This window comes from Furipterus horrens, unplaced genomic scaffold, assembly GCF_987537825.1.
Source record: "Furipterus horrens unplaced genomic scaffold, mFurHor1.1.pri manual_scaffold_2, whole genome shotgun sequence".
In the NCBI taxonomy this organism is placed as follows: domain Eukaryota; kingdom Metazoa; phylum Chordata; class Mammalia; order Chiroptera; family Furipteridae; genus Furipterus; species Furipterus horrens.
In genome coordinates this window covers 170,801,527-170,826,733 of record NW_028327172.1, presented here as the reverse complement: position 1 = coordinate 170,826,733, position 25,207 = coordinate 170,801,527, and positions in this window count along the sequence as shown.

Below are 25,207 nucleotides of genomic sequence, written 5' to 3'. Positions count from 1 at the left end.
AAGAGGCTTGCCTTCCTCTATTCATCAAATATTTCTTGGGTGTCTTCTATGACCAAGGCACGTGCATACATCAGTTAGTTTCAGCAGTGGTTTAGGCAATGTCCCACAAATAAAAGGCACTCAGTACATATTTACTGAACATGAATAATAACTAATATTTATTAAGCAATTACTATGTGACAGGAGTTTTAATTCTAAAAACATCTGCGTGAAGCAGGTATTATTAACTGTATCATAAAAGTGAAGAAACTGAGGCACACAGAGGTTTAGCAACTTAACCAAGGTTGTGAAGCTGTTAGGAGGCTATATCTGATGCTTTTAACCACTACATTATACTACTTCAATTCACTGTGGTAAGTATGATTGTTAGAACTTTTTAAAAGAGATAATGATATCAAGGGCCTGGATAAGACCTAAGTTTACTGACTCCAAAACCTGAGCTGCTTTGTGTCATAGCGTGAGTCCCACCTATAGGTACATTATCTTTTCCTCTAAACTCTGGTCCACCTCCACGTATCTGAAACCACCACTTTATCACTGTGGGGTGAATGCACTGATGGCTACAAACAAAAGGCTCCCATTCTCAAGACAAAAACTGCCACACAAAGATCCTGAAACAATCCAGGCTTCATTCACTATAATCTCTCATCTATTTGTTGCTTATATACTGACTAGACTTGTTCTCTGAGGTGTACGAGCACGGCCATCCATTTTCCTTCATCTAGACGGACAGGTACCTACAGCTGATGCTTCTTATGAAAGACCTATGTGAAGATAGCATCTATTCTGTATAATCAACAACACCCTTTATTGTCTTATTGCACCATGTTTTTAAATTATGAGTTGGTGCCATTGTCTAGGGAAAGATATGTCAAAAATTAACCATTAAAAATTATGGCTTCTGTCTCGCTTCATGTTCCATGTGTATCATGTGAAACCCAAGTCTCAAAATAGAATCCTCATACTGATTGCAAGCCAAGCCTGTCCAGGCTTACAGATTTACATAGGGATTTGAAGGTATTATTAGGTGACACTGAATACCAGCCTCACCACTTAGAAGTTAAAATTCTAATCTCACGCCCATGTAGACAGAGATAAACATGAAGGAACCTAAACACAATCAAGTAATAAATACATTGGGCAGATCCTCATTCACATAGAGGAGCAAACATTTGTTCAGTGAGACAATGTTCCCAGTTCCTGAGAACACGGAAACACCACCATTCCTACAAACTGCATAACCCCAGGCAGCATGTTTATTTCACATTTCCAGGCTTCGTATCTTCATTTACTCAAAGAAAGTCTTCCAAAAAGTCATGTGTTTTCAGGTGTCAGTCAATATTGAAAGGATATTTAAGGACCACATCCAAATCCAAAGGGAAACTCCCTTCCCTCTTGTTTCAACTTTTTTCGAAGATGGGTGAAAATCCTAAACACAGAATAACAAGAAATCTGGGCAGGCTATTTAACAGTGGATCTGAAACTTTCTTTGACATTTAATTCAGGTATACAGGAATTAGTGCTGCATATAATATGTTCCTCTTGCTCACCTGTTTAATTTTCCCCATGTTTTATTCTTAGAAATGTGAGCAAAAAATCAGATAGGTGAGTTAGCTGCTTTTCCAACATCAGATATGAAGTTCAAACAAGGGAAATTTTATTTTATTTTGGCTGGAGATCTCCAAAAGAGCATGCACTTTCTCAGTTAATTAGAATCTAGATATTGGCTTTTTTATTAGAAACATATTCTAGTTGTCAATTCAAAACAAAAAAAAAATTAAAATGCTTTCCTATTAGAATATGTTGACAAATTGAAACAAAAAGAGCTAAAGGAAGACAATCTAATACTAATAATGACAATAATATGTTATCCACTGTATACAAATGTTACACTGCTGAGTTTTTTAAATTAATTTTTGTGATATAGGGTGGGTTGTGCTGACCCCTCCAAGACTTCTCACCAGCTTCCCTGTGACCATATTATATTTGTAAGCTGCCATTAGGGTATGGGCTATAGAACAGAGTAAAGCCAGGAAAGCCATGACCTGACACTCACTCAAATGGGGTCCTAGTCACCTGGACAAAAGACTATTTTTTCCAGAAATCAAACCCAGGCATCCTGAGACCACTTACTAAGTTTCTATTGTACATACTGCTGCACTGGGTGCTCTGAACATTTAACCCTTTGAGTGGTGCTATGCAAGAGGTTAAAGCTATATAACTCACACCCACACATTTAGAAGGAAAAGAGCCAGGCTTTCAGTTAGATCCATCTCATTCTTTCTGCTATCTCATGTGCCCAACATTAAAGAGGCAGAGGTGAGTGAAATCAACCCCTGCCAGTGGGAGCAGCTTCACAGGTGGTCACCTGGCAGTCACATAGGCCCCAGCTCCAAAGGTCCCCATGCTCTGCTACCATTGTTTAAATACCATTGTTTTTAATACCTTTGTGACAAGGGCCTCAAATTTTGCTTACCCAAATTTTTCAAATTATCTAGTCAGTCCTGTTTGTGAGGATAGCACATACTGGAAGAAACAGTCTCATTGCTGCCCCACCTTGGGGATGAAGAGTGCTATCCTCTGTATAGTTGCCAAAAAGATCAGTCATAAAATTAATCTCAAAGCATTCCAGGTATTTGGAAAAAATGCTCATATTTCTGTTATTTTTCTTTTTAAAAATTGTATTTATTGATTTCTGAGAGAGAGAGAATTGTTCATTTATTTACGCATTCATTAGGTGCTTCCTATATGGTCCCTGACTGGGAATTGAACCTGCAATCTTAAAATATCTGGATGACACTAACCAACAGGGCCACTTGGCAGTGAGATATAAGTTAGAGGAAATGTTTATTCATTTTTCTTCCATAATTACCTTTCCCCCTCTTAATAACTTGCTTTACATTTCAAAGAGTATGGCAATATATCTTATATCAAGTAAGAGCTCTGATAGAAGAAATGATCTTGAACACTCTTGAGGCTGTTCTTTGGGGTGACAATGTATAGCACACCCCCTCTCTTTCCATGCTCTGAAAAAATTAGCAACTTTTCTTAACTCTAGTACAGTAAATAATTGTAAAGTCCGCTGGAAATGCAAGGGAGACCCACATCTACACAGGTTTAAAACTCCCACAAGTCCTATAAATATGCAAAGAAAAAAATAACTTCTTTTACTGGTTTAAAAATGAACAGTATGCTCACTGTCAACAGACAATGGTTTAGAATGCTCAGAACACTATCTGATAATTACCCAATGTTAACAATTACAGCAGATAGCGGACTTCTTTTACAAGGCAGTGAATGAACAGAAAAACTACATGGGATTTAGTGACCGAGTATACATCGGAAGATCTGGCTTTAGATAGATATAGGTGGGAGTTTATGTGATAACAATTTTGGAAATAGAGAAGTCTCATGTATCCCAAGTTCTATCTACCAACTTGATGTGGTATTTGGAATTTTAACACTGGAATTTTATTCTGCTGGGTTAAAAATGCCTTATTAGGCATTTTATCCTCACATAGCAATCACTCATTCCTTTTCTGCATGGTTAGGTGGACCCAGAGAGAACAGAAGCAAATGTAGGACATGCTAAAAGAAGAAAACAGGCTGTACAAAATAAAATTTTCCCCATTTTTCCTATTCTGTCTTCATAATTTAACCTGAAACTAATGCTGAAATATGACAATAGGACCATTAGAGAAGCAGCGGTTTTAACATAAAATATTTTCGAGAGCTGTTTAGGGCACTATACCAAGCACACATTCTATGTGTCAGTTTACGCAATTCTCAAAATAACTGCGTGAAGGTAATTATTTGTAACCATTCAAATGTTTTTAACTGCAAGAGCTAAAGTTAGACCTGATTTAAAATGATATAAATAATAAAAGAAATATGTTATTTCAAATAAGAAGACATGCAGAGTTGGGTGATTTTAAGGATAGGCAACTCAGCAGCTCAGTGATGATATCAAGGACCCAGATTCTGTTACACTTTCTGCTCTGTTCTCATGGCCCTGTTTAAGGTTTATGGTTTACAAGATGGCAGTAGCTGCTCTGAGCATCAGTACATCCCATGACATCCAAAGGAAAGAAGAGGGAACATGACCCATTTTAAGGAGGGCAGGTTCCCAGAAGCTGCTCCATAGATTCACTCCATGTCTTATTGGCTGTAATTTCATGACATGCCCAATTCTATGTGTCACTCACAGTGAATACAACTTCCTGGACTGGCTTAAACTAATCGATATTTGCCTCCTGAGGGTGTAAAGAGGTGTGGACTTCTCTGTATACAAGAATGCCCCAAACCTGAACAAATCAGTTCCTGTGTTAGCAAGGAAGAAGAAGGGAACAGATTTTGCATAGACAACCAAGGACGTCTACCACAGACCTCACCGTGTCTTACACAAATGAGAATGCGGAAGCTCAACAAGCCTGTCACAAGCTCCACGACACACAGCCAGTAGGTGAGGACACCAGGATAGAGTCAGCCGCAGTCCATGAAGCTCTGAAGGTCGTACTTTTAACCACTGTGCATTTCAGCACATTCCCTTCGTGTACACATTTACAAACCTTCCACATTTTTGCAAAAATTATTTTAAAATTTCAGCACCATTGTACCACCATCACAAGCTTAACACCACCACCAACAAAATCTAGAACAATTTTACACCAGCCTGGCCTGTGCTAGTAGATAGGCAGCATTTCATCCAGCAGATAAACTTCACAGTTTAATATCCAGCTCTGCACTCTGATCAAAACCACACAGAACTGCTTTGGCCTTGGGAAGGAGTTCCCAAACCTCTGAGAACAATGGCAGCCTCTGAGGACCCACAGGAACCAGGGACTGCTCCTCTTTCAATGCTTACAATTTGATAATATAGTGAATTGTGGGACAATTGTTAAATGTGGTGTATTTTGAGCCGTAATACTGCCTTAAGGTAACTGGTCTCTTATTAATCCAGGAAAACTAGCTATTCCTAAACTAGTAAGTTTATTACAAAGATAACTTCTGGGTTTTCTACTGCTGATTTTTATGTTGGTTGAAGTTGGATAAAAGAAAATATTTTTCCATATGTTTTAGAGAAATCATTTTTGGAGGAAAAAATAAAAATGCTATTTTATGTTTTTCTTCTAATGGTTTGATTATTTTTAAAATGAAGGATACTGTGATAACTTTATTAGAATACTGTATTTAAATGAAAAAAGAGGCAAATACATGTGAGTACATTAAAATTCTTAGATGACTGATTCTATCTAATTGAAAATAACTTTTTTGGTTATACATTCTTCAGTGGAAATGGAGAGCTGAATATTGGATCTGAATTTGACTGTTGGCAGTATTCTATAAAAACATAACAAAATAAAGACGCTAAAACCCTCATCTAGTGTATTTAAAAATAAAACATGCCTAAGGGATTAGCAAAAGGAAAACTCAGCTTTAGTTTTAGTTTTCCTTACTTATGTTTTCCTTTACAACTCACATCTAACCCCTTTTATCTTATACCTAGTCGTAACCATGGAGTAAAAACTAAACAGATACACTTCTTATGTTCTTTAAATGGAGATGTTTTTAAGCTAGCTAAGTACAGCTAGAAAAAAATGACAAAATTAAAGATAACTTTTGTCATCTAGAGTGGTTAGTACTTGGACCTATAATAAGGCTACCTGTGAATTAACCAATTCAGTTTTTTTCTTAATAAACTGACTGGATGTTTTCTTATCACAAAGAGTATGAATTCAGCAAAAAGATTCCATCTGTACTCAATGAAAACAATCTGTTTTCCAAAAACAGTGATTTATTGTCATTAAGATCATTATGACTATAAAGAAGAAAATTGCTTGCATTATTATGAGACAAGCATCACAGTTTCAAGTGAGAAATCTTAACAGTTACTATAAAAGTTACTTCTCAGTTCATGAACTTGTGAGATATTTCATATTCAGAGCACAAATAAGGAGAAAAATAAAAAGGAAATGTGACTCATTAAAATTTTACTGGTTGCAGAGAATCCTAAGAACACTGTTTTATACTCTTATATAATGTAGAGATGATAGCTTAGAAATATAAAAAGTCATGGGAAATCAGAAAGTGATTTTGAACCCTGAAACTTTTTAAAGAAGAGTAAATAAAATCAGGGAACCTTTTCCCCTTAGAAAATTTGATATTATAATGACAATGAAGAAACTATAGATAGAAAATGGAACTCAGATTTGGCCTTAATAGTAAGGGTGAAAATCCAAGGCTGAAGTTACTGTTTCTCATGTTAAAATTTTACTGACTCATTATACTGAGGAGGAAATTCTTAGCAGATATCCTGCGGAATGAATGAAGCAATCAAGAGCATGAATGGAATGTATACATAAATATCTCTAAAATCACTAAGACTTTTCAAAGAGTTTTTAAAGGAACACTTTAGCATACTGAGGTGGTGAAAGAGGTGGTTCTGAAATAATACTAGTTAACAAAATTAAATTCTTGCACTGACACATAATAAAATTATAATCTGAATTGATTCCAAAGAAGGTAATGGAATGGGGTTGGGTCAGTGAGGTCCAGAGGCAAAAAAAAAAAAAAAAAAAAAAGATTGTGTTGCTAAAGACATACATACTTATGTTTCATTCTCTAACCAGTTTTCATTTTCTGATCCAATTTCCTGTTCAGTGGAGTGTGTACCTTGCTATAACCATGGAATGTAATCCAGGGAGAGTCTGCACACCTAATCCTCCTGAATGAGTGAGTCAACCATGTCATCCACAGTAATCTACAAAGAACCCAAACGTGGAAACTACCATCATTCAAATATGACCTACTTAGATGTCTTACCTGTGGCAGTGCAGAAGAACCAAGTCAATAAATGTGTACATTCTATGAATTTTGGAGAATTTTCTAATGTTCTTTTTATCTACAGTTGTAAATACCAATACTTTTTTGGACATTCTAGAATATACTTAATCATTTAAATATTCCTTCAACTATATAAATAGAAACTTTGAGATAATGTAAATATTGGTTCCATTTCAGCAACTGTAATTTCCATGCTACAGTTATTTGCATATAAATAAGCCTCATTGAACCGTGTATGGCCCATACTGTCATTTGCCCAGCTCCCTCTAATCACACAAATAACAGTGGCCATTTTAACTTGCTGCCTTGGACAGTGTTCACTGGTGTATCTTTGCAAACCAAAAGTATAGGAAAGCTGCCAAGGGTAAGGACACAATGGCAAGAGTTCAAGACCTACCCTGGAATCATGCAATGGTGAAGATGTTACCTCCTCAAAGTAGAATTCAGGCAAAGGCCTAAGTAAGGCCAGGAGGAAGGAAGCTAGATTAATGATTGTTTCAAATGAGAAAGAAAAAATAAGTCAGGCTTCTGCACTCATGCTCAGCCTGAAATGGCAGAGTGTGGGACCTGCTTTGGGTTTGATACAACAAAAATTACTACTCACTCTTCCATTCAACAATATTTTGGGACAATGTGCTAGGCACTATGCTAGGACCTGGGAAACAGTGGTGAATAAGACACACTAAATTTACAGTGTAGCAGAAAAGACATTAACAAATACTTGCATGATTAATTAAGTACAACTGTAAATTGATTTATAAAAAGAAGCAAATGTTGTTATGGGTAGGAGTGTATATGTCCTGGTTTGTCCGGGACAATTTCAACGTATGCCTGTGTTTTAACTGTCATGAGTACTCCCTTTTGGATGATGAACATGTGATTACTATTTACCTTAATAAAAGGATATCTGACTTAGTCTGAGAACCATAAAGGACTTTTTTTTCAGAAAGTGACTTTTCAGCTGAAACATAAGAATGTGAGAGCTACCCAGAGAAGGGCATAGGGTTGCAAAGTGGAGGGAGAGCAGAAGAGATTACAAATGCCAAGACCTAAGTGGTAGAGAATCCCAATCCATTTAAGAACTTGTGAACAGGGAATGAAAGTTTTGTTAAGAGAGGCGGTGGCAAGCATGCAATGCCTTATCACTAATTTTATACAATAGGTATTGACCTAGAGCAACAGAAACCCATTGAATTATGACAGTAATAACTATCACTAAAATATAGCGTTTAAGATGTGCCAATATCTGTTTTACAAATGTGAACTCACTTAGTTGCACCAAGACAGTTTGAAGCATGTGACATTATATCACCCCCCACCCCATCTTTTTTTTTCAGATTAGAAGACTGAGGGACAAAATGTTGTCAACTTGCATAAAGTCATATATCAAGAAAGGGATGGCACCTGACTTTCAATCAGGCAGATTGCTGCAGAGTCCTTACTCTCCTTATTGGGGAAGGGACTATGTCAGATTTGAACATTATTTTTGTAAACATTTGATTCACCCTAAAGAACTTCCAAGTTCTTAGTTTATTCTAAAATGATAAAATAACAGTAAAATATTGAACTTGCTGGTATTTTTCCTACATCAAGTTAAACTTTATATGTTCAGAACAGTAACGTATAACTCTATCTGTGTTAAATAAAAAATGAGGGTGGGGATGCATGTATCAATGTGATGAGAAAATAATTGAATGGAAACAAAAATTTAAGTGGTTACCTCTGAGGATTTGTTGGAATGAGGGAATGGGAGAGCCAGAGATTTTACTCTTCATACTGAACTGTTATTTTATTTTTTATAAGTTCATATTTTTTAACAATAAAAATAAAAAATATAGCAATATCCCTGCTTTCTAAGAAACATACAGTGTTTTGGGAGTTAAAGAGCTATTTGTAAGAAAAGTCACTGATACTTACCTTCACCTGTTCTGTGAGAACAGATAGTCATGAGGAAAGACTTCAAACAAACCACATAGGCTGTTTGTTTGAACAAGAAATGAGGGATGTTGGTATTACCATGGTACTGTACATTCTGATGATGAGTGTAGTCATGCTCTTTCCTGGTAATGAAAGTAACCCTTTGAGAGAATCTGGTGCTATCACAATCTACAGACATTGCAACTCACCATCACAAAGTTTTCCAGGTGGTATAAACGAAGGTTAAGCAACATTCAAGTAAAATTGCTTTGTGTTGGACTGAGTTTTAGTCCATTTCTATATATTTCTTAACTTCCAAGACATTATTTTCATTGACTCAATCAATCAAGGAATTCAATACTAAATGCTCCTTCAACTACATTTTATTAATAATATGAAATTGGCACTTTTACTGAACCACGGTGGTGACTTTTAGATTATAATGTCTTTCCTAGAGAAGAAAGCTGTCCTTTTTCTAATGGAATTTTCAGACTCCCCCATTTACTTAACTGAGCAAACAAATTGAAATTTCCCTTTGCTTTATATATAATTATGGGTCTATGTATATTTGTATCCATCTCATATTTGCTTACTTCTGTAATATTTATGTGAATGTTTTTTAGAGTAGAATTTATAGTTATTTATATATGCAACATGCTGTGATGATAGAGGCATATTGTTTTGCTTAATTATGGTGATGATACTATTGACATCTGTAACAGAAGTCTATTATTTCCTGGGCAATTTGTCAGCTTTTGAGGACTCTGAATCCCAAGGATCCTCAGGTCTCAGGCTGCACTTATCCTGCATTTAAGATGTATTATCTTGTGTATGAAGTAGCTACTTTCCTGTGTTATTCTGCAAAGGTCTAGTGTCATGATACGAAATATTCCATTTAATTTTAAATCAGATGTAGTTAAAAGTTAGGCAATTTTTCTCACTCCTTGTATTTGGAGTGTGATACTACACATTTTAAGAACTTAAAAATATTGAGATCTAAGGACACATCCCTCTTTCTTTTGTTTAATAGGTATTTTGTAAGATTTCATGTTAAAGAGAATCTCTTCTTTGCATCCATAGCACATTGTTCATGACACTATCACAACATCTAACATTTCTCATTATGTTATATTTCTGTATCCCATTGTAAATATATATTTTGAAGTGTTAATTTTCAGTAATACTATGATGATGATGATGATGATGTCTCAAACACTGAAAAAAAATGACTAACATATTGTAGGTCATACACACACACACACACACACAGAGACATATACACACACACAAGAAGGAAGAAATTAATGCATGTGTGAGTAGTTATAGATACACAAATGGTTTGGGCTAAATACTTTGATTTAAATATTTGTTAAAATACTCAATTTTCTGGGAAGGAAAGGACAAAGAAGGAAAAGACCAGACTACATTACTCTACTCCTCATTCTGTATCTTCAGATGGAGTAAATCTGGTTAAAATGATGAATCTGGTTAACAGTGAGTAACCATGTAACATGAAACAATTTAAAAAAAAAATAACTAAGAGTTACTTCTACTTTCAGAGCAACTGAGAAACAAAGGGGAGAAAAAGAAAAAACAGTTTGTTAGCTTTGGCTTTAATGGTAAGGTAACAGTTAAATACCACCTCTTCAGAACAATGGATAAATGTAGAACATGTGTGCCCTGTCTCATCCTACAGTGATACAAAAACAACCACATCCACTCTTCAAGACCTAGGACAGAGATATCAACAGCAAAATTACCAAGACACCAAACACCTGATCTAGAACTCCTAGCATAAGTCAGCTGCATGAATATATTCCTAAGCATGGATCTAATCTTCTTCACCACTAGACAGTCTCAATGGGTCCCTAGTAACCACATGTGGCACAGTCACAACTGCAGCAGTCCTTGGAAGAACCTGCCACTGTGCCCAAGTCCTAGTTATAAAATATCTCAGTCCCATGCTTGTAAACCCTTGATCAGGAAGGGGAAAGGAATAGAATTTTTTTTAATCTTTATGAGAACATATCAAAAGTCTGACTCTTTGAGGATGTATAGGGTTCCTAATATTCTTGAGGTGAGGGGAAAAAAGTATGATTTATATATTATTTTCAATGAATAAAATAAGAATCAGACAATTTATTTGTCAATATATTGATATTTACTTAGTACCTATTCAAATAATCTTAGACATGAGTTGGTGGCAATTTAGTACAACAAAGTTTTATTCTATATTCAAGGCATGGCCAAAGCTGTATAGAAAGGCCAAATTTCCATGGATTATTAGCAGTTTAATATTCCCTACTCCACTGAACAACCAATTCAATTTATTAAATCTTTTCCTCTATGGAAAATTCACTCAGAGAAAGTGGTTCATCTAATAGTCTTAATTTAGAACTCTTGCCTCTAGAAGTAAGAGTAAAAATTATTTTCTTTGCATTTGAACTCAGCTAAAATGGTATGTAATTAATATTTCCATGACATACACAGTAGATTATAGTCTAATTTGAAGAAGAAAGAATGGGGGGGGTGGCCATCCTTTGCAACATTGATACAATGTTTATAATCCTTTGTTACTAAAGCTTTTGTTTATACAACTGAAAGCTTAAAAAAGGTAGATAGACAAAAAAAAAAAGGTAGCTAGACAACCTGGAAAATATGCATATGTGCTTGTGCACACACATATATATCACACGCATACATGCATGCATCACATACATGTGTGCATTACACACATACACAAACAGAGCTGCAGCAGCAGCTGTATTTTCTCCATTCTTCTTACCATCTTAACTCTGCGCTCAAATTGAGTATGGCAAGCAGAATAATTACCACCCAAACAAATCCACGTTCTAATCCATGGGACCTGTAGATATGCTATTTTACATGGCAAAAAGGACTTTGCAGATGTGATTGACATTTAGGACCATGAGATGGAGACATTTTTGTGGATTATCTGGATGGGCCTAATGTAATGATAGGAGTCCTTAAAGTAGAGAATCTTTTTTGTTTGTGGTCAGAGAGAGATATAACAAAGAAAGAAGGGTCACATGATAAAAGAAAAGAGACTAACAATTGCTGGGTTTAAAGCTAGAGAAATGGGGGCCTGAGCCAAGGATTTGGGAATCTTCTAGAAGTTAGGGATGGGCCTCATTGACCACTAGTAAGGAAATGGAAATCTCAGTCTTACAATCAAAAGGAACTCAATTCTGCTGACAACATGAATGAGCAAGAAAACACATACAGTCTCCAGAAATGAATGCAATGTTTGGTACCTTGATTTAGCCCAGTGAAACCAATTAAGGTTGTGGTAATTTATTATAGCAGAAATAGAAACCTAATACACTATAAAATATGTAAACAAAGAAACCATGTCTCAGGAATGATAAAGATGACTCTGTGTCCAACTGCCATATTTCAGAAGACTCTTTCACCTTATTCTTTCTCCTGTACTCACAGATAAGAAGTTGGGTAACCAGCCCTGGCTGGTGTGGCTCAGTGGACTGAGCACTGGTCTATGAACCAAAGAAGTTGGGTGACCAGTTTTAAATGCATTTTTACTAAAGAGTGCTGAAAACACTTCCTCACTATAGGGAGTGCATAAAGCCTGATTGGAGATGACTAACAAGACCATCTAGAAGTGACCTCTTTCACTTCTGAAGCCTCTCAGCTATATAAGGCTTTCAGAAGAAGGGTATCCAGTCTCAAAATTGCCCACTTTCCCACAGCTCTCTGGGGAAGTCTGCCTCAGTAGAAGTATCTCAGGCAAATAGTAAGCTATGCGAAGTGATTGGAGGAGTTATAGAAGGGGGCTGAAACTGTCTCTTCATTAGCTGCCCTGCTACCTGGAGCTCATCATTAGACAGTCATCCCTTTGGTAAAGGAAGGCTTGGAGTTGCCAGGACCCTTACAAAGTTGAAAAATGGCTTTTGGTTTTTTAAGTATATTCTATTGATTATGCTATTACAGTTGTCCCAATTTTTTCCCCTTTGTCCCCCTCTGCCTGGTACCCCCCTTCCCTCCAGCAATCCCTCTCCCCCTCCCCCCTTAGTTCACATCCATAGGTTGTGTGTGTAAGTTCTTCGGCTTCTCCATTTCCTATGCTATTCTTAACTTCCCCCTGACTATTTTATTCCTACCAATTATGCTTTTTAATCCCTGCACTATTTCCCTCATTCTCCCTGTTACCCTTCCTAGTTGATAACCCTTCAAATAATCTCCATATCTATGATGCTGTTCCTATTCTTGTTGTTTGCTTAGATTGTTTGTTTTTTTTAGATTCAGTTGCTGATAGTTGTGAGTTTGTTGTCATTTTAATGTTCATGGTTTTGATCTTCTTTTTTCTTAAATAAGTCCCTTTAATATTTCCTGTAATAATATAATGGCTTGGTGGTGACGAACTCTTTTAGCTTTACCTTGTCTGGCAAGTATTTTATCTGCCCTCCCATTTTAATGATAGCTTTGTTGGATAGAGTAATCTAGGTTGTACGTCCTTGCTTTTCATCACTTTGAATACTTCTTGCCAATCCCTTCTTGCCTACAAAGTTTCTTCTGAGAAATCAGTTGATAGTCTTATGGGAACTCCTTTGTAGGTAACTCTCTGCTTCCTAGAAATTACCTAAGACTCCACCCCACACAATTTGCAGGTGCCTTTTCTACATAGGCCACACTACTAAGACAGGGAGTAAAAGCAGCTCTACCTAATACTCAAAAACAAACACAGGAAGGCTGCTAAATTGAGGAGACAAATATAGCCCAAATGAAAGAATAGACCAAAACCCTAGAAAAAGAACTAAGTGAAACAGAGATAGCCAACCTATCACCCAGAGTTCAAAACCCTGGTTATCAGGACGCTCAGAGAACTTGAGTATGAAAGAAAGGAAGGAAGGAAGGAAGGAAGGAAGGAAGGAAGGAAGGAAGGAAGGAAGGAAGGAAGGAAGGAAGGAAGAAAGGAAGAAAGAAAGAAAGAAAGAAAGAAAGAAAGAAAGAAAGAAAGAAAGAAAGAAAGAAAGGAAGGAAGGAAGATAGAAAGAAAGAAAGAAAGAAAGAAAGAAAGAAAGAAAGAAAGAAAGAAAGAAAGAAAGAAAGAAAGAAAGAAAGAAAGAAAGAAAGAAAGAAAGAAATGAAGGTTACACTAAGTGAAATAAAGAATAATCCACAGGAAACCAATAGAGAAGAGAAGGAAGCCGAGACTCAAATCAACAATTTGGAACATAAGGAAGAGATAACTGTTCAACAAGCACAAAAGAAAAAAGAATTCAAAACAATGAGGACAGGTTTAGGAACTTCTGGGACATCTCCAAACATGACAATATTTGAATCATAGGAATGCCAGAAAAAGAAGAGGAAGAGCAAGAAATTGAAAACTTACTTGAAAAAATAATGAAAGAGAGAAACAAGATGGTGGAGGAGTAAGTGGAAGCTACACTAACTTCCTCCCAGAACTAGTCTGGATTTACAATGCAATTTTGGAGAAATCATCTGGAATAACCAACCGAACACCAGCTGGAGAGAAGTCTTATAACCACGGAGAGACAAAAAAGGCCGCTACATCACAACGTGACCAGTAGGGAGTGCGGAGATGCGGAAGGGCTGGCTGGGCTCACACGGGTGGCAGCTGAAGGGACTGAGAAACAGCTCAGCAGCTGGGGATTCCCCCTGAGAAGGGCAGGGTCTAAACCCCCAGCCGGGCTCCCCAGCCTACAGCAACAGAGTGGAAAGTAAAATAGTATCCAGCTGAGAAAAGCGAAAAGTCACAGGGTTTCTTGCTAGCCGGAGAGAAACAGCTGGAGAAAAAGAGCTCTTAAGCGGATCACATACAAAAATATTTTGGCCCCCACTTACCCTGGACACAAGCAGAGGGAAGACAGAGAGGACTGGAGATGCTTGGGGAGAGTTTGGTGTGGTGGCTTTGAGGGGAGGGCTGGGGAAGCGGCCGGCTGGGTCCCAGTGCTGACTCATCCCCACACTGCAGGCAGACCATTCCTGGCCAAGTGGTGTCAGCCTGAGGGGAAGCAAAGGTCCTGCCTACAGGAATTAAGCTGCCACACCCTCGGTCCTTAAGCCTGATGGCTAATCACAGATTGAATAGATTAACAACTAAAGGAGTCAGACAAGGGCAGTAGATCCCTGGAAGTCTCCAACAGGCTGCCTAGGCCCAGACTGGTACAGGATCTGATGCCACCAGGGGCAGACCCAGGAAGTGCAGATCATTCTAAGAAGCACCAACAAACAATAGGAGTCACAAAAATGGGGAGACAGAGAAACAACCCCCCATCGAAAGGAAAGGTAGAGTCCCCAGAAAGAGTGCTAAATGAAATAGAGGGGAGCCAACTATCAGATATGGAATTGAAATCATGTATTATGGAGAAGCTCAATGAGCTCAGTGGAAACTACAAAGAACTCCAGAAAAACTACAGTGAACTCCAGAAGAACTATAAGGAACTTACTGAGAATTATACCAGCATCAAAAAGGACATGGAAGCTATCAATAAGAGCCAGGAGGAAATGAAGAATACGATCTCTGAATTGAAGAACACAGTAGAAGGAATTAAAAACAGGCTAGAGGAAGCAGAAAATCGGATCAGCGAGCTGGAGGACAATGTAGACAAAAACTCACAGACAGTGCAACAAAATGAAAAAAGGCTGAACAAGACTGAAGAGGCTCTAAGACAGCTGCAGGACAACATGAAACGTAATAATATCCGTATCATAGGAATTCCAGAAGGAGAAGAAGAAGAGCAAGGAATAGAAAACCTCTTTGAAAAGCTAATGACAGAAAACTTCCCTAACATGAGGAGAGAAAGAATCATGCAAGTTCAGGAAACACAGAGGGTCCCAATGAAGATGAACCCCAACAGGCCCACTTCAAGACACATCAAAATTAAAATGCCAACATTCAAAGACAAAGAGAGGATCCTAAAAGCAGCAAGAGAGAAACAACTAATAACATACAAGGGAGCTCCAATAAGGCTATCATCAGATTTCTCAGCAGAAACACTACAAGCCAGAAGGGAATGGCAAAATATATTCCAAGTAATGAAAAACAAAGACCTACAACCAAGAATACTCTACCCAGCAAAGCTCTCATTCAAAATGGAAGGTGAAATAAGGAGTTTCTAAGACAAAAGAAGGTTAAAAGAATACATCTCCACCAAACCAGTATTGCAAGAGATGCTAAAGGGTCTGCTTTAACAAGATAAAGAAACAGAGAGAGACAGAGAGGAACACGAGTACAAAGGGGGAAAATGACAATGAATAAGTACTGAAAGAAAGAAGGAACTTCTACCATTTGCAACAACATGATTGGAACTAGAGAGAATTATGCTTAGTGAAATAAGCCAGGCAACAAAAGAAAATTACCTTATGCTATCTATCACCTGTTAAAGGAAACTAATGAACAACACAAACAAATGAGCAAAATTGAACCAGAGCTATGTAAATGAGGAATAAACTAACAGTAACAAAGGGGTAGATGGGAGGGAGAGAAGTGGTAAGAAGGGGAAGGGTCTAGTCAAAGAACATGTATAAATGACCCATGGACATGGACAACTGGGTGGGGACTGAATGTGGGAGAAGGGAGGGACAGGGTGCAGAGAAGCAAGAGGGGGGAAAAAGTGAGACAACTGTAATGGAAAAACAAACAAACAGAAAAATTTTTAGTCGGGGGAAAAATAAAAATATAAAGAATAGAAATGCAAGTTCAGTGAATATTAGAAGGACAAGGATTTTCCTTCACACTGTATATATTTTCTCCCTATCTGATCCCTCCAGAATTTGGCATTCTAAAGAAGTAAGTAATGACCTAAGTTTCTTTGCATAAAACTAATAAGACCAGTTGTTAATAACGATTTTTTGACTAAGACTTTGACTGGAATGTCATGCCTAAAGGAGACATGATTGGGCTTTGGTTGTTACCAAAAAGCCCTGAGCAACTGGGACTGACTTTCAAAGGTAATAAAAGTCCACGAGATAAAAGGCCTGGTACCTTGGATGGATGAGCGGTCCATAGCAATCTTTCCAGGGAAGGAACGAAGGTTGTATTCCTGAAAGATGGTTAGAAGGGACCTTAAGGCACAATGGAAAACCAGGAAGACCTGGAAAAGACAGGTGTTTACAGGTAAGGCTGAATGCCAGGTCTGTGGCTCAACTTCTGTGCCCTGAAGGGCAGACTGAAGGTCACCCTAAATGTTCCTTGCGTAAGTTCCAGCAAAGCAGAATGAAAGATCATAAGTGATCATTTGCTGCTCTTGTTGTGTTTATGCAAATGAACAGGATAAATTAAAAATGAACTTAATGCAGTCCCTTTAATGACAAGGAGGGTAATCTTAGGGAGAAAAATCAAGATTCAAGGAAGATCACAATGCCCAGTGGTAGACTATAAAGTAGTGCAGCTAACCGTCTTTAAAGTTTCTTTTCATTTAAAATTTGTTTTGTTTTGAAAGTTAAACTATGTCTGTGGCATTATCAAAGATGTTTAACTTACAGGCGAGAAGAATGTCAAATGCCTTGCAACTGGATGTCTTTCCGATAAGACAGTCCTACAGATTTAGAGACTTGCATGTGGGTTATGTTACATAAATTAACATGTGTTTTCTGTTTTCAAAGGGCATAAGCCTACGATCTCATTACCTGAGTGATTGTCTGTACATATAGGCCTCACTTAATCCTGTCTGCATTGCTGCCTCCTGAGACTCAATGGTTTGGCTGAACTAAGTGGCTGGGTTGGTGAAGAATGGGGTGGTCTGTGAGCTTCACTTTAAAACTGGTTTCTCTTTTCTATCCTAATGGCTTGGACAGAAAGAGCCCAGAGGCCTGAGAAGGGGGAAACCTAAAATATTTCCCTCAGTCCAAACTAAGTATAATGGGCAAAAGGGTTTTGGACAGGTGAGATGTACCTGGCATACCTTCCTCCAAAGAAACCCTTCTTTTCCCTAATGTGGGACATTGAAAAATTAATACCTGTCTTTTGTCATCTAGTGGTTACAGATTGAATGATGTCCTTTAACCCTGTTGCCCACAGAATACAACAAGGATGCCAGCCTGTTAAACCAAGCATGCCATTGTCCAGAGACAGCCAACCAACCTGGAGTCTGCACGATCCTTCCCCTTGTGGGAAGGCCACCCTCCCCTCCACATCCCCACTCTTATTAGGGATTTCTTGACCCAAGGGTAGGTAGGACGACAACCATGTCCAGCTTGAAGCAGCTAGAGGAGCTCAAGACCTTCGTCCATTGTCCTTTATAAGATTGTAAAGGGTCTTAAGTCTGAGAGGGAGGGATTGTTATTTTTTATTGTTAAAATATTTAACTAATTAATTAATTATTTTTTAAAAAAAGAAGAAGAATATATGAAAGGGTGAGCCATGGGCATGGACTTGGGGAGGGGATTGTCGGGGAAGGGGGGTGCTGGGTGGAGGGGAGCAAAGGGGAAAAAATTGGAACTATTGTAACAATATAATCAATAAAATATACTTAAAAAAAAGAATAAAAGCCTTTATATGAAAAAATAAAATAAAATAAAATAAAAAAATAATGAAAGAAAACTTCCCTGATTTGGCAAAGAAAATATACACACAAGTCCAGGAAGCACAGAGTTCCAAACAAGTTGGACCCAAAGAGGACCACACCAAGACACATCATAACTAAAATATCAGAGGACAAAGATAAAGAAAGAACCTTAAAAGCAGCAAGAGAAAAATGACTTCTGTTTTGTGTGAAAAAAGGAGAGAGGACATGAAGGAGAGTAAAAATAGATAGCTTTCAAATTTTCAGTTAATGTGTTAGTATCAAAGGCTGTCAACACATGGGAAGAGGTGCCATCAACATTTCTGATGTAGTTCTTATGTTTGTTAAAATTGTTCATTCACATAGCTTAGAGGGTCACATAGTTATATAAAGCTTGCTTCCTGCACCCCTTCACCATGTTTCTTGCAACCATTTTCATCTTGTTTAAATAACTATTTTTATATTTACTGCATATCATTAAATAATATTCTTATATTGCTATTTTTTTATTTTTCGGTGTTAAACCCTACATTCTGGTTTCCAGCTGTACATAACACTTTAGCTTTTTTCTCATACCCTACCCACAGTCCCACCATACTCATGGATACAAAACACACTTTTACCCCTGTTCTCCTTATGAAGTTATTTAAAAGTTTAGATAAGTTGTTTGTCATTGTTTACATTGTTATGATGATGTAGATATAATTAACAATGGAGCCATTTTACAATATATATATTGAGCACCTCTTTTCTTTCACATTTCTTTGTTTTTTATGTTCTTTGTAATCCCGAAAATACAGCTTGCTAATTTCCTTTATCGGTTTTTCTATGTATTTATCAGTAACTTATCAAAACTTTTCTCTATGTAAACTTCCTTTCTATATGTTTGAACATTAAGTACATTAAATAGTCTATAAATTTCATCTTCTCTCCAAGCCTTCTTCTCTGTTCCAGTCTAATTTAATTAATCTTAAAGTCTATTGCCTTATCATCATATGAGGAATTTTTATCTTCTCCATCTTATATTGTATCCCTTGTGTCTCAGATATTTTGTTTTCTTTTTTCTTAGTTTACTTTATTATTTTCATGGAGAATATCCTCCAGTATATACTCCTCATTCAACTACCTTTTGCTACCTACAAAGTGCCATGCACAGTCGTAGGGATTGAGGGTAAAGTGAGAACCCAATTTCATTCAATTGTGGTTTGATGACCACCATCATTGAAAAGGAGCAACCTTCTCCCATACACTTGGTCAGAGACAACCCTGGTTCATGAGCCCCACTGAGAAGTGAGACCATAGAAAGGAATTAGACTTTTTTTTCTCAATATCCCATCCCCACTTCTTTAGATAACAATGTTCTTTCCTCTGGAAATGGTGCCTGCCTTCCAACTCCATGCTGTCATGGTCACTCATCTGGCCAAGGAACATGACATAGCAAATCTGGGCTTTTGTATATAGACAGTTTATGCACAGTTTGAGATCACTGAACAGAAATTATATAATTCTACAGCTCTTTGTAGCCATGCTCTCCTGTCACCAGAGTATAGAGATTTGCCTCATTTAAACCTTCCCATTTTCTAGAGTTAAAGTATACCTAAAGCAATGCACCAAATTCAATGAGAAATAACTTGGAGAAAGTCCACAGGCATAAGACAGAACACTAATGTAAAGAAAGAGTCAGAGCTGGGAGACAGATAAAGAGAGAGAGACAGAGAGAGTTCAACATCATTTGCATCTTCTGTGCTCCCCAATATTCCGTCTCTGGAATCCCCTCCCCTAGTCTGCCAGGGACTAAATTCCCTGTCTTACTTAGTTAATTTGATTTTGATTCTGTCTCTGCAGCCAGAATTTTAAGTAATGACAGATAATAAAAGGAAAACTGACTACTGAAGAAAAATCCTTGGAAATATCCTCTATTGAGGGTCTGACAACCCCATGTAGTAATTTTCCCCTCTCCTTGGAAACAAGATGGTATTAAGTAAGATTCTCCAAGTTCTCTGGGCCCCTTCTAAATGAAATTCTATATATCTGCAATAAAGAAGAAGAGTAAATTATAAGACTAGCAAATTCCCTGTGAAAAGAACATGTTCATTTTGGGATATGATCTCCATGAGGTCAGGAATTTGGCTAATTTTATTCACTGATATAGCCCCAGTGCTTAAAAGACTGTTTATTGAATGAATGACTATGCATGCATGAATAAAACTTTAACATATAAAAGATTAACAGCAAAGTTACCTACTATTGTCCTAAATTTTTTGAAGTTGTTTTTGGGCAGTCACCATGTTCCTTAAGTTGCTGCAAAAATAATGTCTGACTTTTTTAAGGAAAATTTTAGATAGTATTTATTAAATTTGTGCCTCTTCTTATAATTTTTTGATGTCACAGTGACTAATTTATACCTTATTTTTTCAGACTGTCAAAGTATTGTTCATAATTGTCCACAATATTTGCACCCATGTTCGTCCCATCTAAAGCCCACATTAGAAATGTTTTACTCTATGAGTTTCATAAAGGTGCCAATGCAAGTACAGCAGCAAAGCCTATTCAGAGTGCTTATGGGGATGATGCAGTGACTAAAAGACGTTGCAGGAGGTGGTTTTTCCCATTTCCAAAGGGGGATTTTAGTTTGAAAATGAGCCAAAAGAGGGTCGTCCAAAAAAACTTGATTCCGAAGTGTTGGAAGCTGTTGTCACAGAAAACCCCACCATTACCTCTAGGGAACTTGCAGAACAATTTAACGTAGCCCATACAACCGTGCTATGCCAACTGAAAAGGATCAGAAAGGTTTCAGTAGTTGGAAAATGGGTTGTACATGAACTATCTCCAAAGAATCTGCAACAGCGTGTTGCTTGTTGTGAGTCATTGCTTTCGCGACACATTCAGGTACCATTTTTAGGTAGGCTTGTTACAGGTGCTGAGAAGTGGGTCCTTTACCATAACGTTAAACACCACCAATCGTGGATCAGTTGAGGAGGAAGAAGAGTTCAACAACCAAGAGGAGGACTTCATGCAAAGAAGATCATGTTGAGTGTATGGTGGGATATGGAAGGAACTGTTTATTACAAACTGTTAGACAACAATCAAGCAATTACTGTTAATCTTTACTGTGAACAACTTTGTCATTGAAAGCAACTTTGAACTAAAAGCGACCCTCCTTAGTTAACAGAAGGGGTGTTATCTTCCATCACGATAATGCTCATCCTCACACAGCTTGATTCACCAAAAATTTCTTAAAAGAGCTTGGTTGGGAAATAGTGCTTCATTTTCCATATTCTCCTGATCTTGCTCCTTCTGATTATCACTTTTTGGGGGGACTACAGACCATTTTGATGGTCTTAGGTTGACATCAAGAGAAAAGGTTGAAAATTAGTTGGATTCATATTTTGCTTCAAAACCTAAAGAATTTTACAAGCATGGCATTTATAGGCTAGTTTACAGATGAAATGAGGTTCTAGAAAGCAAAGGAGGTTACGTTAATGAATAAATATTTTCATAATCATGGGCTTTTTCGTTTTTAAAATAAACCTCGAAATCGGACATTATTTTAACACCAAACTTTTGCAGACATCCCTCTGCTCAATCCTCCTAACTCCAACAGAATACCCTGAGGGACTGTGACTATTGGTTGGGTCAGACAAACTGGATAAGAGGTTATTGAATCACATCGTCGGCAGCCATCCGTCTCGAGAGACAATGGTGTAGCTTCTTAAGAGTCTATCTGCACCGCCGAGAATGGTTGTGCAGTCCGACTCGGGAGTGACACGGTATCTGTCTCCTCCCGTGTTGAATCGACATCTTGCGATGACGCTGGAGTGTCCTCTCCAGTGAAGCTGAAGCTACAGAGCCTGGGCAGGGTGATATGGAGGGTCTGCTGTTGCCCATGCAGCAGACCCCCCCTCTCTTCGCAGCTGAAGGGTCCAAGGGAAAGACGGAGTCAATACAGCTTGGCTTCAGGTGCGCCGCAGGAGTTGCCGGTGTTGACTACAACGTCAAACCGCCTTAGGGACTCCGGCTCCGGATTTTCTGTCGGGGTTTACTCCCTTAGCCTTTCCCCTGAAGAGGTATGCCGCAAGGCAACGGAGGTTTTTTGGAATCAGAGTTTTCCTTCTCTGATGTGCCCTGACTGGAAGATCGAACCAGCGACACTTAGCTCGCAGGCGGACGCTCAATCCACTGAGCCAAACCAGCCAGGGGCATATTGAATCACAAAGGCAGGCAGAAGTACTAGGATTATCTGATTTCATTGTGATGAAAGGAAACAAAATGTAGTCTCTCCCAAAGAGGAGAGTGTCAACTTTTAAAAATCATTTAAAATTCTGGAAAATCCAAAAAGTAAGAAAATTCTCTTAATATCTTTATGTAAGACCAGGCCTTGGTCTTCAGCTATTGCCAAGGATCTGCAGCAAGTAGACCACTTAGCAGTATCCTTATACATAAAATCCTTGTTGGTAAGTTGCTTAACGATGAAATGTCAGGCAACCCTCCAAAATTTCATACATTATGTTATTTAAAAGTATAGATAAGAAATCAACTCTGGTCATTATGTACTCAGATTTTTAGAGATACATGAGGCTTTACCTCTAGAGAATAAGGCAAGGTTTGAGTGGAACGAGCCTTCTTTTTCAGATATTCAATATAATACTTTTCAGCTGAAGGAAACCTAAAACTCCATTTGAAAATTAAGAATGTATTTTTTCAATGTTTTACATGAGCTTCTCTTTGAATGATAGTGACTGGTCTCAATAATGCCAAGGAGTATCGATGATTAGACAACCAAGGCCACCTTCTGAGTTGATGGTATTTTTCTTGGACATACCACATTCAATGGGAACATTCAATAACAGCTTGAATGGCATAGAATAAAAAAATACACAAGACAAACACTCATTCTCTGGTGCAGAGGGACAAGTTCAGCATGTTATGTTGAAGTGTTTGCCACTCCGCCATTGTCCCTGTAAGATCCAGTCATTGGTACAGCGGACTTGTAGTTAAAAAATATTAGTGAATGCTCCTGTCAAGAAAACAGATGAGCCAATATGCAAGATTTGGAGTTAATTGTCTTTTTTATTTTGTCTACATAAAATCTGAATTTCCTGAATCTCTATTCATAATGAAGCCAGTTAATTGAAATAGTCATTTCTCTACTTTTTCTTGTTCTGTGTATTGAAACCAGATGGTGGTCTCACAAATACATTGACTTCCAGTTCTACTATTTTTTCTTCATCGACCTCCTTTTGATTTTTATGTTTTTATATGCTAGTATTATTTTTCTTAAATCACACATTTGAAAGTAAACCTCATTTTTTGACTGGCTTGCACATTAATATAATATCAGCTCCTATAACACACAGTATTCCACAAGTATTTGGTAAATGAAAGGAGGTATTGCCAATTAACATCTTCCCTAGAACGTCCCCATCTCTATCTAACTTGATTTTTTTTTTTTTTTAATGGAAGAGAAATTAACACACTAAATCTTTCCCTTAAAGACTTTACCAAAGGGACTGGTAAATGGGAAGAGACTTCAATCGCATAATACCTGCTAAAGAAAGATTGCTGATATAGATCCTGGTTTGTAACTCTATTTTGATGATACATTAACTGTAGCTGGGTTTTCACCTTTATACTTTTGGCCACTTGAGTGGCCAAATTAATATGCATGTTTAAACTAGCATATTAAGCAGTTATGCAGTAAGTACAAACTGATGACTGACTACAATATTAAACTTGTTATTACTCATTCTTAAGTAAATTATGGTCTGTCTGTTTTGGACAGAGCACACATATAACTACATCTGGAGCAACTCATTGAAAGAACACACTTCCTTAACATACACAGTGGAAACAGGGATCACATTTCATGAAGTAATTTTCAAATATGCAGAGGATATGACCTAACATTAATTACGGGAGATTATTGTTTTCCTTTAGTCCAATTGCCTGATATAACCAACCAGGTGGTGAATCACTTAAAATACACATCTTATCATATGGCAATACAGCAAAGGAGTTAGATATATTTTTGTTTGTTTATGTTTTAGTTTCCTATTGCTACTGTAACAAATAAGCATAAACTTAGTCATTTAAAACAACACAAAGTTATACTACTGGAGGTCAGAAGTCTGAAATGGGGCTGAAATCCACATGTCACTAAAGCCATATTTGTGCTGGAGGCTCTAGAGGGAAATCTGTTCCTTGCCTTCTAGAGGTCACCTGCATTTTTTGGTTCATGTCTCCTTCCTTCATCTTCAAAGAGTATCACTCCAAACTCTGTTTCTATAGTCACTTCTATTCTCTGACTCTGATGTTTCTGTCTCCCGCTTAGAAGGACCCTTGTGAATACACTGGGATTCAAGATAATCTTCCTCTCTCAAAATCCTTAACCTAATCTTTTCTGTTAAATCCTTTTTGCTACATAAAGCAACACATTCATAGGTTCCAGGGATTAGGACGTGGACTTCTTTGTGGAGTTGTTGTTCTGTCTACCAGAGCTTACATGCCAACTTCGTCAATTACAAGGTGAAATTTGATATCTGTGATCCTCAGGGGTTGTTTGTTTGTTTGTTTTTGTCTCTAGAATTGGATTATAAATCTCAGTCATAAGAATTAAAGGAACAAATGAGTATAAAGCATGTAGTGCTTTAGTTGACACACAGTATTAATAAACAATAGTTAGTATGTATTATTATTCTTGGGTTCAGCTAATTTGATAGACCTGCTCTTCCACTGACTCTCATCATAAAGACATAGACCTTAGAAGTACAGAAGCTTTAATTTTTTATTACCTCAAATGCTAACATCTTGTGTTTTCAATTTCTGTCACAGGTCAATATGACCTATTTCCCTAAAAGGGAAATAACACTGAGACTGCAAGAGGGAAATAAAAATAAAGAATAAATATCTTAGAAAGCTATGACTGCAGGAATTTTAACTGA